Below are 16,611 nucleotides of genomic sequence, written 5' to 3'. Positions count from 1 at the left end.
AATTAAGAAATATTTGTGTGGATGATGGCAGAAGCATGTCTTCGTGTGCTAAGCTCAGGCAGCATACTGTAATTATATCTATGCAGTAAAACTTTCTCAAAAGTTATCTTTTCTGGAAAAAAAAAAAAAACAAAGCAGAAACATCTGAGCTGAGTTCTGAAATAATCAAAATAACACAGTCATGCTTCTGTATGCTGCCAAACCGCCACTACGAAGAGATCATCTTAGGAGATCCTTGTGTTTTCACAGGATCTGCTTCATTTAATCAAAGAATGCAAACACTTCTTCCGAAGGCATCAACTACAGCAACTGGTTATGAGGACAGTCACCTCATTAAGTAACCACACCCCCAGGGAGCAAATAGCCTGTAGGAGTAAGGGAATGCTGCTAATTGGTTTGCCTTTCACTTTGTGTTTTCAGGTTAACACTGGTGATCGTTATGCTAAGAAAGACACAGGAAATGCTCTGGCAGATTGTGAAGGGCTGCTGAGGGAGCTTTGGTGAAGGTGAGTGTCAGTGGTTATCGCTGTGTTCTGCAGTTGTGTAATGTTAGTCACGCTAGTCTTCATTTAACACTGTTATGTGTGATTGGGTATGGGCCATGAAGGCTTGTTTCTTCAGACACTGTTTTTTTTTTACTGGTCTCATTAAGTATGCTTTAGGGAGTTCCTTTGTTTTCCGTTCTCTTTTCCTATCTGCACCAATGCTTTTCTGCCTGCAGGCAAACTTATTACCAGTTACTGCTATAAAGATGTCACTGTGATCTTGCTGCTGGCCAAACACTAATCAGACTTTCTCCATGACCAGAAAGACGCTACGGCATTGTTGCTGGAAGGAAACTTGATAATGTGGGTGGATAGAATGGTAAATAACACTGAATCATTTGGTCAATGGGCCACTGTCAGGTGCATTTATTATAGCTGAAGTCATGCTGCTGTAATTATGCATAGTGGCTGTGAAAAGTGTGCAAACACGTTTGGTGTAAGCAATTGGTTCAATACTGTGGCTAAGAAAGTTGAGTCACCAGGATGCACGAACAGCTGAAATCTAACTGGTGCTGCTGACAAAGTCTGCAAAGTGCTGTCCAAAATATGTCATGTCTGGAAGTGTTCTAATCAGCAGCCACCAAAAAAGTTTGGTGCACGCACCTGCCTGCTAACTGCTGGAAATGTGCAGAGAAGTTTGCAATTTTCTCTGCAGAAGAGTAAAGGTCACTATGGAGTAGTATTGACAAAAATGTTCAGCCTCTGTAAGGCACAACTCAGCAATGTTTCAGGAAAATGCATGATGCTGAAGAGACAATCCCTTGGGTTGCAGGTTAAAATGGAGGTCAAGGCTATCACAGTTAGAAGGTAACAACCATCCGCATAATGAGTTTCTGGTTTTATTTCACTTCTAAAACAGGATTTTATTGCTACCTGACTTTTTGATAGTTTGAGCAGAGAGATAGTTTGGCCATGGCTGACTTTGAGAGGCAGTTGAAGTATCCTTGTTCACCACTTCCAGACTAAATTAATGACATAAAATTGAAAAGGATACCAGAGATTAAAATGAATTGAAAAGTGCTCTTTTCCTGGAGTTTTGGCCTCGTAAATGATACTGATTACTTTCAAAGCATCTTGTTATAAGTGTTAAATTTCTTACAGAACTTCATAGATACTGAATACAGTGTTTAAAGGGAGCAATAAGTTTATAGACTGCTTTTGCTTAGTGATGGATGAAATGCTTAACTAAAGTCCTTTAGTTTATTGTGATTAAATAAAAAAAAAAAAGTTTCTAAATGTTCCTGTACAGCTGAAAATAAAAACCAGGTACAAGTTCCCTGATCAGAGTGAGCTTTTGGTCAGATTGTATGCAAAAATGTCTTTGTGTAGCCAAAACCCATGCTACGTCATTTGGCAAATCTTTTATTGGTATTAGTCAGCATTTACTTGAAGAAAACCTTATGTATTTCTCTACTGGTATTTTGCCATGGAGATATAATCACTAATCAGGCAGAAACCATCTGACTCATCTCAGTGATATGGTTGTCTGGTCTCTGTTCTGGGAGGAAAAGAACAAGTCCTTGAAAATAGTAACCATTCTGTATGAAGTAATTTGTTAGTGGCTTGAAAAATTGCTGCTTTTTCTGGAGGCATATGCATTTTGAATCAATTCCTCACAGTATATGAAACACATCTCTATATTTTAGAAAAGGAAGCACGTTTCATTTTCTAATAATTGTCCTTAAGTTCAATACAAGGCTGTCCTAAGGGATCTTAGGACTCCAACAAAACTGTCTCCATAGAACCAATCTGATGTTTCAGGCACAAAATCTCTTTAAGATCACAGAATCACAGAATGACCAGGGTTGGAAGGGACCTCAAGGATCATGAATCTCCAACCCCCCTGCCACATGCAGGTCCACCAACTTCCCCATTTAATGCTAGACCAGGCTGTCCAGTGCCCCATCTAATCTGGCCTTGAACACCTCCAGGGATGGGGCATCCACAACCTCTCTGGGCAGCCTGTTCCAGCACCTCACCACTCTCTCTGTAACAAATTTCCCCCTGACATCCAACCTAAATATTCCCTCCCTTAACTTAAAACCATTTCCCCTAGTCCTGCAGTTATCTACCCTTTCAAAGAGTTGATTCCCTTCCCTTCATGTATTGAAATGCTGCAATGAGGTCACCCCGCAGCCTTCTTTTCTCCAGGCTGAACAAGCCCAGCTCCCTCCTCCTGTATTCAGAGAGGAGGTGCTCCAGTCCCCTGATCATCTTCGTGGCCCTCCTCTGGACCCTCTCCAACAGTTCCAGTTCCCTGTCTTTTTTGTACTGGGGGCTCCACACTTGGATGCAGTACTCCAGGTGGGGCCCCAAAGAGCAGAGTAGAGGAAAACAATCACCTCCCTGTCCCTGCTGACCTCCCCTCTTTTGATGGAGCCCAGGATACCATTTGACTTCTGAGCTACAAGGACACACTGCTGGCTCATATTAAGTTTTTCATCTATCAAGACCCCCAGGTCCTTCTCCACAGGGCTGCTCTCAAGGACCGCTCCTTCCAGTCTGTATGGATACCTGGGATTCCTCCGGCCCAAGTGCAAAGCTCTGCACTTTGCTGTGTTGAACCTCATCAGGTTCACCCGGGCCCACCTTTCTAGCCTCTCGAGGTCCCTCTGAATGGCATCCCTTCCTTCTACCATGTCGACCACGCCACTCAGCTTGGTGTCATCAGCAAACTTGCTGAGGGTACACTCAATTCTGTCACCGATTCCTACAGTACTTCTTTACTTCTTATGATAGTATGATCCTCCAGGGAAAAACATTAGGAAAATAGAATAGGAATGAATAGAACAGAGTAGGAAACATAAAATTGGGGATTTCCAATTCTATTCTATTGAATATGTAACAATGTATGGTTTCCCTGTTGCTGAAAGACAGTACATGGTGGTTGCCACTGGCCAAGTCTATGCTTTTATTGATCAGAGTTGGAAAAGAGCACTATCATCTACTACAGTCATCAAAACACCCCCACCTTGCTTTCTAACCCATGTCCTCCAGTGCTGCATCCACAAGTTTCTTAACAACTCCAGGGACAGTGACTCCACCATCTCACTGAGTAGCCTGTACCAGTGCTTCACCTTGAGGCCACTTCCTCTCTTTCTATCAACATTATCAAGGAGAAGAAGCTGATACCCACCTGGCCATAACTTTTTTTGAAGTTTCAGTAGAGAGAAATAAGGGCTCCCCTGAGCCTCCTCTTCTCCAGATGGAAAAATCCCCATTCCCTCAGCTGCTTCCCTAAGAGGTGTGCTCCACTGCCCTTCTTTGGACAACTCTTTAGTAAGCTGTTTCTATTTAAAAAAAAAAAAAAGAGTAGAATGAAAAATTGAGAGTTAGAGAAGTTTTCTTATCTGCTATCAAATATCACAGTTTATTCATATTTAATTGCTTTCTGCCTCAAAAGTTTTCACTGTAGATGTAGAGTATCTGTGTGCATTTTTCTGATAAGTGGTGAATGGGGCTCTCTAACCAAAACAGGGTTGATCTTCCTGTGCAGTCGTCATAGGCCACTAAAAGCCTGAAATGGCTGGATGTTCCCGTGGGACGGCCCTGCACTTTGGTATCACAGAGCTGCACAATATCATTCCCCACTGACAACACTTGTCCTTGAAATGAGAATCAAGGGGCAGACAAACTGCTGTCAAGAGCAGTAGAGCTGTTAGTGGGTAGGATAAATGTCAGTGAGATCAAAAACAATTTTGTAATCACCATTTATTTTGCTTCCTTTCACTTTGTTGGTATTTAATTAACTTTATAGATTTCTTCAGAGACTATTCTCATGCATTTCTTCTGATGTGAAATAAAAACATTTCTAATTTTCTTTCTTGAGGGTTGAAGTTTACTATCAGTATTCAAACCACCACCTGTTTTAGTACTAGTAATTACTTCAGTAATCAGGAATACTCTGAGAAGCATCAAAGTAATCTGATATAAAATTTCCAGTTCAGATCTGAAAAAATGTTCCATGCATTTGCACAAAGAAAAAAAGAAATCCTTCTTCTGAAGTTATTACTGAAATACCTTTCCAATATGGAATTCTAACTGAATCATCTGAAATGATCAAAGACTTATTTAGACTCTTGACAACAATGTTTGGTGTGAACACTGTCAGTGTAACTTATGATTTTTTGCTTTTTGTAATTTTTACATTTTACAGTGCACTGAATATAAACAGGAAGGATATATACAAAGCACAAAGGAAAGATCAAGTGAGTATGTTACTGTAAAATCCTGTTAAAACTGAATGACTTATTTCCCCCTTTTTCAGATAAGCTCATTCTCACTTTCTTATATAATAGTTTAAAATGTTTCAAAATATTTGTAGCATTTATTAGACAAAGTGTTGAAGAACTCAACCTTAGAGAGTGAGACTCTTGAAACAGTGAAAAACAGGGGAAAGGGGAAGGAAGGATGAAACCTAGCCAATAGAAATTCAAATCTTCCAGTTCTGACTGTTAATAAGAAAATGATGGAGTAACTCAGTGATTCTGAGCTCATTAATTTCTCATCCTCTTCTGTCCAGCGAAGACTTTTATTAATCATTGCTTTATAGAGCAGATCTTTACTTCATTTATCCAAGTGATTTATGATTACTTTCCTTTGGCATATAAGTTATGCAGACAAATTGCGAAGCATATATGAATTTCAGAAGATGCAAGAACCACAGTACCCTTTCTAAATCACTGAGCGTTTTATTAATGCATCCTGGTGGGCCTTTCTACATAAAGATGTAGCAGACAAGCAGGGGGGAAAAAAAAAAAAAGTAATTTTAACAAAAAAAAAAATAGATAAAACAGCATGCAGAGTCCAGCCTATAGTCAGAAACCTGCCACACATAATGACCTTGGCAACACAACTGGAAAAGTTGTTAGATTGTCTGTTTCTTACAGTTTTTAATGAGTTCCTCATTCCAAAGTACACCTTAAAAAACAGCTTATTCTCCATGATGCTTTCTTCCTTTTTATTCACATGTTAAGTCTCATGGTTACTGGAAAACATATACTACCACCAAACTGTTTAAGTCCAAAGGCACTAAATGCAAGATATCATGTTTCCTTTGGAACAGTCATTTAGGTACTGGATATTGTTATTACAACATTAGGATCTCATGAAAAACTTATTTATGTGACTGCACCTATGTGGCACAGAGAAGGTAAAACTATGTCAGTGAAAACCTCATAATGAGGATACCTAGAAGAAATTTGTGAAGTGGGGACAACAAAAAGGCAAATAGTAAGAAACATTAACAAGTTTACAACAGAATATTTATAACAAAATACCCCAGTTTTTCTCCAACAGTAACATAATGCAAACCTATATGACAGTTAACACTCCAGATGAGCCTAGAGAAGAGTCACACTTAGCACAGCACACCTCACCACTGCGATAGAAGAGTATGAGTGAAGAACCATCTCATGAAAATGATGAACCTCAGTAGTGATTTACTGTAGTTACAGTCTGCATATGTTCTTGACATTTTTAAAGTAAGCTTAAGGTAAAAATTTGAAGTGGAAAGATTTAAAAAAAGATGGCATGGTATTATAAAGAGAATATGATGATTAAGCTAGATCTTCGTAAGAAATACCCTTGAGTTCACAGGTGAAATCCTGCTGTTTTATTGCATGCTAAACCGCCATTCTTCTCCTCTATTGCAGGAGAATGACAGAAGATGAAAGGCTGTTACACTTCATCATTATAACTGAGTAGCCCTTCTCATTATCATCACTTTTCATTTTTCTAATGGAAGTAATGAAATGGTTACACTATGGAGAAATGCAGCAAGTATTCTATTAAGGATCAAATTAGCTAATATTTCCTTACATCTCTAAAGCATAGAACTCCCAAGACATCTGAATTAGATCAATAGAGTTTTATTGAATTGAATCAACAGATAACTGTACTCTTACTATCAAATTCTGAATGACAGAGTGATGGATGCTTGCAGCTGTTAATGCACAATGATTCCAGAATAAAATATATATATATAACAAATTGCATCTTAGTGCACTTTTGTTAGAAGTGATTTCCTTCAGAAAATCTATAGACATTACAGTTGTTAGTCAGCAGTTAACTATTGGCTGTCACCTTTTCTACTGGCTTCTATATAGACTTTGGTGTCAAAGAATATTTTGTGTACTAATAGAACTGCTTGTAATTTAATTTGTATCCTTGCCTCCTCATAATACTGAGATAACCTTCACTAATCCCTAGAAGATATTCAAATTAATGTCATCTTATCATGAAAAACAGTGCCTCAAATCCATCCTAAAGAAAGTTCTGATTAGCTACATCAAGGAATGGAGGGAGAGTAAGCAACAAGTTAAATCATTATAATGATAATTTGATACATTGAGCATTTAATGTTTACACTTTCCTTTGCAAAATGGTGCCTATATGCAATATTTATTTGTACTGGGCATAAAATGTGTTAGTAACAAGAATTAGCCTATTGGATTTTAATGATATAAATAACAAGTGAATTCAAAAAGCCAGAGCTGCACAGCACACCTTTGTGCACTAGAGGACCTAAAGCCATTTGTGCTTATAAATCCAATATGATGTGTGTTTACCAAAGAAAGGTCAGAACTAAGAGAACTAACAGCTATACCAACCTTCTGTTGCTCTCTCATGCCCAGGGAAAGAAGATGATTAACACATCCACAATTTACTTTGAAGACATTGCATTTTACTCCCTTACACAAACTGCAAAGTGCAGTCTCAGTATATTTTTTCTACGTGTGTTACAAGGTATAGGCTCTGAAATACTGAACACTGCTCAGTATGCCACTGTATGTCCAGTCTCTCCTAGATTGTTAAGAAAGTTACTTGAAAAGAGATGTTTGATTTTAAGTCTAAAAAATAATATCAATTTGCTTTATTCTGCTTTTTCATAGCATTAAAAAAGAATGGTGGCACATGATTTGTTTTCTGTATTGACAGAAGTCCTATCATTGTTATTCACTAGGACTTCTTTGTGTACAAAAATGTCTGCAAAAATGCCTCCTAGGCACCAAAACCAGTTTATACGCCATGCTTTGGAAAGCAATTTCAATGTGCAAACCCATGATTATAATATTGTCATAACCCTAAAGAAAACACATGGGGTTTTTTGTGTCTTTCTTTTCTCTAATCTGTTAGAGAAATGAACATGCAAATTTTATAATACAATAATAATCTGTTTGGTGTTGATGTTGAGAGGCTAGGAAACAGTGCTGTGCCCTCTGCAGAGCTGGGGAACTCTCTCTGCAGGAGTATGTAATGTTCCCACAGCTGATGCAATGGGACCAGAAGCTTGGCACAGTCTGGTGACATGGTCCTTGGAAAAATGTCAGAGAGAAACTCATGCTGGGAAAGAAAGCCACAGCACATGATGCTCCTACATACTGGTACCACTATGTGTGGGATGCATTTTTCTTACATCACAGGAAGAAGTTGCCCAGACACCTGTTAATGCTGAAATTCCTTATGTGTCTCTAGGTAACCATTACTCCAAATGTCCCTATTGCAGGAGTTTGTAAAACCATCCAGCAACATTTTAGAATTAGCTGGGATGCATAGGATATAAAGGCTCAACAGATGAATGGATGGGTAAATCTCTTAAAAATACGCACTGCTTGTAACTGCATATATATTAGGAGCAACACTGCTGTTTCTTAACTTGTACTAAGCAAAGGAAGTCATCTTTGTAAGCTATAGAGCTGCTAAATGTCCCACACTTACATGATGCCTTATTAATAGAAGACTCGCTTGCTCTGGAAGCAGCAAAAATTAAGAAGGTTCTTCGTGTGCGTGTATTGGATGAGGATAAACCGTGGGAAGCATATCTTCTGTTAGATTGTCTCTTACTCATCATGCATGACATCAGTTTTAATGGCCATTAGGGGAAAGTTACGCCTAGGTCACACAAAGATAAATAACAGAAATGTCAAATTAGGTAATGAATTCAGAAGTATTGTTACTCTGTCCTTTAAATCAATAATATAACTGCCTTCTGGCAGCTGTATCAACACATCCAGCAGTATTTTGGCTGATTCTTTTCTTCTTCAGCATGTTTTTTTTTTTTTTTTTTTTTTTTCCATTCTATGGTTACTCCTCTGATTGTCAGAATTACCTGCTTAACATAGACGTGAGAGCAGAAGCCAGTCCTTTAAATCTGAATTTAATTTACTTGAGCTTTAGTCTCTCACAGAAGTTTAGATAAGTCTCTCACAGAATGTCCAGGGTTGGAAGGGACCTCAAGGATCATGAATCTCCAACCCCCCCGCCACATGCAGGGCCCCCAACCTCCTCATTTAATGCTAGACCAGGCTGTCCAGGGCCCCATCTAATCTGGCCTTGAACACCTCCAGGGATGGGGCATCCACAACCTCTCTGGGCAGCCTGTTCCAGTACCTCACTACTTTCTCTGTAAAGAATTTCCCCCTGACATGGTGCACCATTTCACTTGAAGTATAGAAGAATCAGTCAAGCTCCATATATTATATAACTGAAAGAAACAGCTGAACGAAACAGGAAAGGTTTTGTAGTCAATGACTTTATCTTTTGGAATCTCTTTTTTCAAAGTGCTCTACATTATCCCAGAGATCAAAGTGCCATCAGTATCCATCAGTCACAGAAGGTGTAAACATGTATTGCAGCCTTTGTCATGCAAACTTTCCTGCAGAGAGCATTGGGAATATGACCAGCACCTACAACAACAGTATTTTTCCAGAAAAAGACAGACCTTTATTCACTGGCCAGTTTGCAAGCAGTGAGCCACAGCACAGTGCTTATGGTGAGCTCATCAAGCACACGGGGATCTGATGATTTTTCCTGTGTCTCTGACAACCTCCAAAATCTATGAAGACAACTCTCTAACTCCAGTGTGGTGTTAGAAATTGGCGTGCCTTTTTTCCTCACAACAGCACCCAGTGAGACAAACAAAAAAGTGTACCCTCTCAGAGTTCAGGTTCTACATTTGAACAGTTAAGACATATATATGCAGTACTTTTGCATACATACTCATTCTGGGCATGCTCACTAGTATCTAAGGTGGTCAAGTGCCCACCTGTTTCTCCCCCCTTTTCCACCATGAGCTTAATCACTGACTAGCTTTCACTTGCTTTTCTTCAATTTGGAAAATTTCCATTGCTTATCAGGCCATAATGAGCAAATATTAGAACAATGTATGTCAAATCTGAGGAAGATGTCCTTGCACCTGCTGAGGCAAAGAATGAAAGTGTTCTGTTATGACCCCTGTGCTTCTTGTGAGGCTAAATCACTCAGGCAAAAAGATAAAAGTATTCTATTATGTCACCACTGCAAAATTAATGAGGAAAACTTGACTACTCACCCACTAAAGTTGAAATGGAAAGTTTTAGAACTATCACATATGAATTCTTTCTGCTGAACTAATGCATTGGTTCTTAAACTAATGTACTACTGCCTATTTCTAAACAAACCAGCATGTATCACTGAGAAACCAAGTGCTAGCTCATCACTGTATTCAGGGGAGCGTTTTGATGGCTGAGCTGTGTTGGTGTGATGTACTCTATAGGGTATATTGATCACCATTAATCATCTCTTCAAATATGATCAGCTTTTTGCAAAAAAAAAAACAATCACAGAATCGTAGAGGTTGGAAGGGACCTCTAGAGACCATCAAGTCTAACCCATCCCCCTCCCTCCCCCCCCCACGAAGATGAGCTCCCTACAGCAGATTGCACAGATGGTCTTGAATATCTCCAGCGAAGGAGACTCCACCACCTCTCTGAGCAGCCTTTCCAGTGCTCTGTCACCCCTTTGTGAAGAAGTTCTTTTGCATGTTGATGCAGAACTTCCTATGCTCCAGTTTATGGCCATTTCCCCTTCTCCTGTCCCCACAAACCACTGAAAAGATGTTAGCCACATCCCTTTGACTCCCACACTTAAAATATTTATAAACATTAATAAGATCCCCAGATCTACAATGCCTCAATACGGAACCAGCAATGACACTTCTGAAATTTCTCTGCCAGTTGGCACTGCAGCCATAAAATTCATGCATTATGGAATGACAAAAAGAGTTCATGGTAAAGGTAAACAGTAAAGGCTAAAAGGCTAACCTCTTCTTCATTAGCTTTTCATACTGGGAAAATAACAGGAAGAATATTTTTAAAGATGACTGTAAGATTCAAAGATGCAGCTTTGCTTAACCAGCAATAGAAACATTTCTTTCAGAAGGTAGGCTTCAATGTTGAAAATTTGCTATTATAGTTTTTACATTTCTGTTCTGCATAATAGTATCATTAATGTCTACATTTTGTCTTTTCACAGTTATGCCTTGATAGAGATATAAGGATTCTATTTTCATTTCTGTTTTAGCACAGCTAAGGGGAAAAGAATGTCACTGTCTGCTCTGCTTAATGCAAATGAAATGCTCATTCTATGCATAATGTCAACTATAGATCAAACATTTGCTGGCAGTCATTGCAGGAAAGCCATCAGATTTAATCTATTATATTTAAGGAAGGAAAAAAACATTCAGAAAGGACTCGGTGAGTAGATAATGCATAATTCTCCACCCAAACATGCCAGAGACAGACAGATCAAATATCCAGGTAAGGAGAAAAATTTCACCTTTTGACAGTAGAGGCAAAGGACTGAAAACAGCAGAGCAAAGAGAATCAGACAGTACCCGAATCAACAGGAAATGAGACCAAAACTGAAGACTGGATGCAGCAGTTGTGAGAAAGATTTTCTTTGCCTGGGGTCTGACAGTAGTGATTTCTACAGTGAAGTGATATCTACCAACAGGCACAGATGCAATTGGAAATTGTGGCAGACCTCAGACAGAGGTTTTTGAGTGACGGAAAGGAACAAACAATCCAAAAGTTGTTGATCCCCAGAATGCTTTTTTTTTTTCCCCTAAGTAATGAGACGATCTATAGAAATGCGTAACATCTGAAGAGAGATTTAAATATAGCAAACAAGATACCATACCTTATTGCAGAGCTATAGGAATAGTATTTAAGGAAATATTATTAATGAACAGTAGATTGCACTTTTTACTTCATTAATAACAAGATTTCTGTATAAAGTCTAAGATGATGATCAGAAAAACTCAACACCACAAATACATTATTTAAGACAGAAAGACTGAAATTTAGTTGTTTTTGGAGAATTCAGAGCTTTTTGTGAAAGTTTTAGTTCTTTTAGATGGTGCTTTCTGAGCAAGAAATTTCAGCCATTAGTGGACATGATTACAAACTAAGATTCTGCTAAAGGTGAATAATTGTATGGTTCCATCCAAATTAGTATATTTGCATAATTTCGGAATAAAATTCTCACCCTCCAGAAGAACAGTAATTCAGTCTGTTGCCTCAAGATGTTAAAAGAGGCCTTTACTCTTTGTCTTAAACCAAAGGTAGCAATTGATTATAACATTTGCAATCCTGAATCATTCAGTCAAAAGGATGGGTTTTGACCTTTTTATTGTGTACAGTGGTTCAGTGAAAAAAAAAGAGGCTAGTTTCTGACTTCTGGGACCTGGTTTTAAACTGTGAATAAGAGTCCAAATAATGATTTCATACTGCAAGTAATTGATGAGAGGAATTACAGGAAAAAAAAGGTGCTTTATTTATTACTACATCCTTCAACTAAGCCAAGGTATCACTATTAATAGAGATAGGTGTACAATTATAATAAACACATTCTTTATTATAGGGATTATAAGAATTTTCATTTGGAGTTAATGATGTTGATACTTCATTGAACATCATGTTACCATTTTATAGATCTTTGAAAAATAACATTTTGCTAAAAGAAGAACAAACATTGCCTTTGAGATAATTGACATTTTTTTCCACTCAGAGTTGCATTATTTCACAAGTGTCTTGTAAAAATTCAATAAAGAAAGAGAAGGTAACTGAAGAGCTTATTTGAAGAGCACACTGCAAGTTTAATTCTTAATAAAAATCATAATGAAAATAAGTTAATTGATAATGACTTTAAAGCTTACTCTTGTAACATTAATTCTTTAGCAGTATTTCAGTGTGGGAAAAAAAAACAGGTGTAAGAAATAAAGACTTGGATCCTGAGCATGTTTGATGTCTGGGAAAGACAGTGGAAACAGAGCAGCCATGCTGTGATACTTCACTGAGATAGACTCCTAACATCCACCAGCTCTAAACTACAGATGACATCGTTGCATTTAATAGTCCTTGGTGGAATTTTATTCTGCTATTACCTGTAACTTTTAACTCAGTCTGGAATTCACAATGTGACCCACAGCTTATATATTCTAGTTGCATATTTCACCCATCTTGCAGGAGGCCAAAACGCGGTGTCTCAGAACATACTCCCTTATACAGTGAAGTCAAAGTGTTCTCAGAAGAGTGTTCCTCCCTCCAGGAGAGTTCATCAATATCTATCAGACTGAAGGAAATAAAACTTGTATCCCACTAATTAATACCTCAGGCTCTTATTGTCTGCCTACTGAGATGCACCTGGCTGATGGAGGTATCCTGAGGAAAGGGACCTGATGCACCAGTTCAATAAAAACTGCACTGTGTCTCCAGCATTCCCTTAAGCATTGCTGTTGCAGCCATTTAATCTAAAGCTCAGCTAGTACCCAAGATACACCAAATGTAAAACTACTGTTTGCAATACTGTCTTCCATATACATTTAACAGGATACAGTACAGCAGACATGACAATTGCTTAGGAATGGACTGAAAATAAATCTAGAGAGATTGTCAAAATATTTTTTATTAAGGACCCGAGCACTGCACATTTTTCCATTCAACTTCCAACACTTTTATTTGGAAGAATACTGTGAAGCCTCTATATCTACCATCTGAAGGTCATGACTTCTCCCTGTTAATACTCACGGCAGTTCTGGCATCTTCCTACCAGACTATTTTCTTTTTACAAAGTAGTTGGAATAATATTATCACGATTTATTTTTACTTTTCCAGTAAAATAAATTTGTCGGGTCTCACTGGAAAAAAAAATGAATGTACAAACACAACAAGCTGTCAAAATTGAACCTCACTCATTGCTGAAAAAAATTATGAAAAAAAAGTTCTTTTGTTGGACCAAAAGAACAAGTGTGTAATTTGTAAGATGTTTAAATGAGATTTTGTGTAAATTAATGAAACTGGATGAATTCTGTAGATCCAGAGAGATACTTAAACAGACACACGATGCAGAAGGTTGCATTCTCCTGTTAAGTAATTATGGTTTTATATGCTTGATATGTTTTATAAAGACAAGTGCACTAAGAGCATCCAAATCTTGGAGTGATAATGCAATGGGGAGATGCATAAGAAAAATATAAGCCTTTTTCAGATATGTAATATGCTTGTAATGGATACATTTCTTAATTATTTACAGTATTTTTCTCTTCATATCAAATAACTGATTTTAGAAAAATCTAAGGTCTTGCAAATTCATCTGATAGAGCTTTGTATTCCCATGTTGCAGTGGAACAGCTGGCAACCACTTCTGGGGCAAAGCTGTAGCATTTTCAGTAGCTTTGCAATCAGTCTTCCATAGATTTTACATCTGCTGGAAGATGTAGGTTTAGTTCATTTCAGTCTAGAATAAAGAAGTTGGGCGGAATAAACAGGGCAGAGCTTTTCCCTATAGAAATGAAATGAACAGAGTGACTCAAAATTTGGCATGGAATTAGCACTTCGGGTGAAAGGAGACTGAATAATGAGAAATAACCTTACATTTCTTAGGATTTACATCTCTTTCAAAGCTCAACAGTAGTTCAGTATTCACTTACTAATGGACTCAGGAGGAAAGTTAGCTAGATCTCACACAGGTTGATACAACCTGGCCAAGAACTTGCTTCTCAGTGGGAGGCTACTTGCTTTGCCTATCCTCATAGGAAAGAGGGCAATCTCTACTTGCAGCCTCATAGACACTTGCAATTTATGATAACATATAAAGGGTTCCTGTACTCATTTTCAAGACATCCCATCTTGAACCTGACCTTTTTTTCCAGTTACTGCTGTGAAGTTTCCCAGCCATTGCTCTCACACTGCATTCCAAAAATATATTTCCCAATGATTCATGTGTACTTAGTGTTCTATCTACACTCCCCCTTTATGGGTTCTATTTATCCTCCATTCTATTTTCATGTCAGCATGAGAACAGCCTTTTGCTTTTATTCACCTTTTCCTATATTCTTGCATTTCTTTTTTCCCTTCCCACCAGCACTGTGGCCATCACAAATTTTTGAACTAGTTTCTACCTGTATAGAAAAAGAAACTCTACTGATACTCAGAAATTGACTTCTATTCCAGTGAACCTCTAGTGAAAATAGTATTTTATACTTCCTGAAGTAGAAATTGCAGTAACATAGAGCTCTTGAGTGAACTGATTCTTCCCCTAGGACATCATTTAAAATTTAGAGTTAATTCTTGGCAATTTTTGTAGTTTTACTTGTTTTACTTGCAGGCTGAGTATAGGAAAGATCTACGTGTAAGACACCTTCTTTATTTGATTATCTTTTGATCTAAAGAGAGAAAATGGCTCATCAGCTATTTAATATCAGTCACGAACAGCAGCTAACAAGATCTTATTAACATTACTGTTGTTAAGATAGGTTTGTCTTAATATGTGTTTCACCACAAAACAACTCTAGAGAACAATGGCAAACAAAATAGACTTCTACAAATGAGAGCAAATGAAGCTCATCTCATATGAATCCCTTTCCTAACCCACTCAATATCCATCAGTTATTGAGATTGAGGCATGTAGAAGGAAGATACCATTACATCCTTGTCTGTCTACATCACTTTAGAACTTCCAAATCAGTCCACAAGAATGGAATGCTTTCACCATCATCTAGTAGGAAACATGCCAAAAGTTAAGGTCTGATTGATTATGGCTCTTTTCGTCTAAGCACATAAAACTGGAACAGTGTGACATGAAAACTGTAGTTTATTATTGAAGGAGGTGTCTTTTCTGTGACACATTAGCAGTCACTTAAGTAAAAAAAAAAAATTTAAAAAGAAAGAACAAAACAGAAGTAAGAATAAAAATAAAGTAAGCAAGCAACCGAACAGAAAGAAAGAAATGAAGATAACAATTGCAAACCAATTGGTAAATATAATTTTTTTTCCCCAGTTAGCTTATCAATAGCAGCATGTAAAGATGTGTTCCCAAGACTGAAAATGAAATGTTTTCATGAAATTTTAGAGATATCAGATATCTGGATAGGAAGACTGAACTGCAGTTTGATCTTTCCTCCATCACGTAATACGATGCGTATGCCATACCAGTGACAGCAGTGGTTCTTTTTTAGATATTACACATTAATTTCCCTGATATTTTCCCATAGATATGTGATATTTATTGATGTTTTCCTCCTCAGAAGCTTAAAATCATGGAATCACCAAGGTTGGAAAAGACCTCCAAGATCATCTAGCCAGCTGTCCACACCTTGAACCAGCCAAGACCTTTTGCTACATACAACTGGAAATTTCCTCCAGCAAAGAGGGAAAGTGTAGGGAATTGATCTTCCATCAGACAGGACTTCATCCTTTGTGATTCTGGTTCAACACAAACTACACAACAGTACCCACTGGAAGACACCTATTAACAAGCAAACATCAACTGCTGGAAGAGTTTATTTGGAGTGTTTAGAAATTATTATTCTATTATTCTCTGTTGTGAGATACAATTAAAAAAAAAATCATGAGAATAATTAAGCATTGGAAGAGACTGGCCAGAGAAGAAGTGACATCTCCCTCACAGGAAATACAAAACACTTGGGTTGATGGGGCACTAGATAAACTAATCTAAGGGCACCAGCTGCATCTAAGAGGAGGTTATTGAGCAGAGGGCAGAACATGTAGGTGGATGTCCCAGTTGAGGTTGACCAAGGCAACGTAAGGCTTATTAGTACTCTCAGAGTCCTGACAGGTTCTGTGATTCTGCAGCATGTGACATTTTTAATAAAAACCCATACTTTCAATTCTGCATAACACATCAGTAAAAATGCTATTTTAAAAAAGGTTTCTGCTTTTTTCTTTAGCCTTGAAAAATAGAAAAAAATCATATAGAAACATGTACAATCAATAAGCATATCGAG

General features: G+C 37.8%; 1 long non-coding RNA gene across 1 annotated transcript; it reads left to right on the top strand.

Moving 5' to 3' along the window:
* The first annotated feature begins 418 nt into the window (after positions 1 to 418).
* Positions 419 to 6,508, top strand: LOC116243187 (uncharacterized). Its single transcript, XR_004169904.2, has 3 exons — positions 419 to 506; positions 4,702 to 4,753; positions 6,200 to 6,508. It is a non-coding gene; the product is annotated as an uncharacterized LOC116243187 (long non-coding RNA).
* The last annotated feature ends 10,103 nt before the right edge of the window (positions 6,509 to 16,611 follow it).

This window comes from Phasianus colchicus, chromosome 6 (assembly GCF_987193195.1).
Source record: "Phasianus colchicus chromosome 6, bPhaCol1.hap1.1, whole genome shotgun sequence".
Lineage (NCBI taxonomy): Eukaryota > Metazoa > Chordata > Aves > Galliformes > Phasianidae > Phasianus > Phasianus colchicus.
Note: the sequence above shows the minus strand (reverse complement) of the source record. Positions and strands in the feature narration are given on the sequence as shown.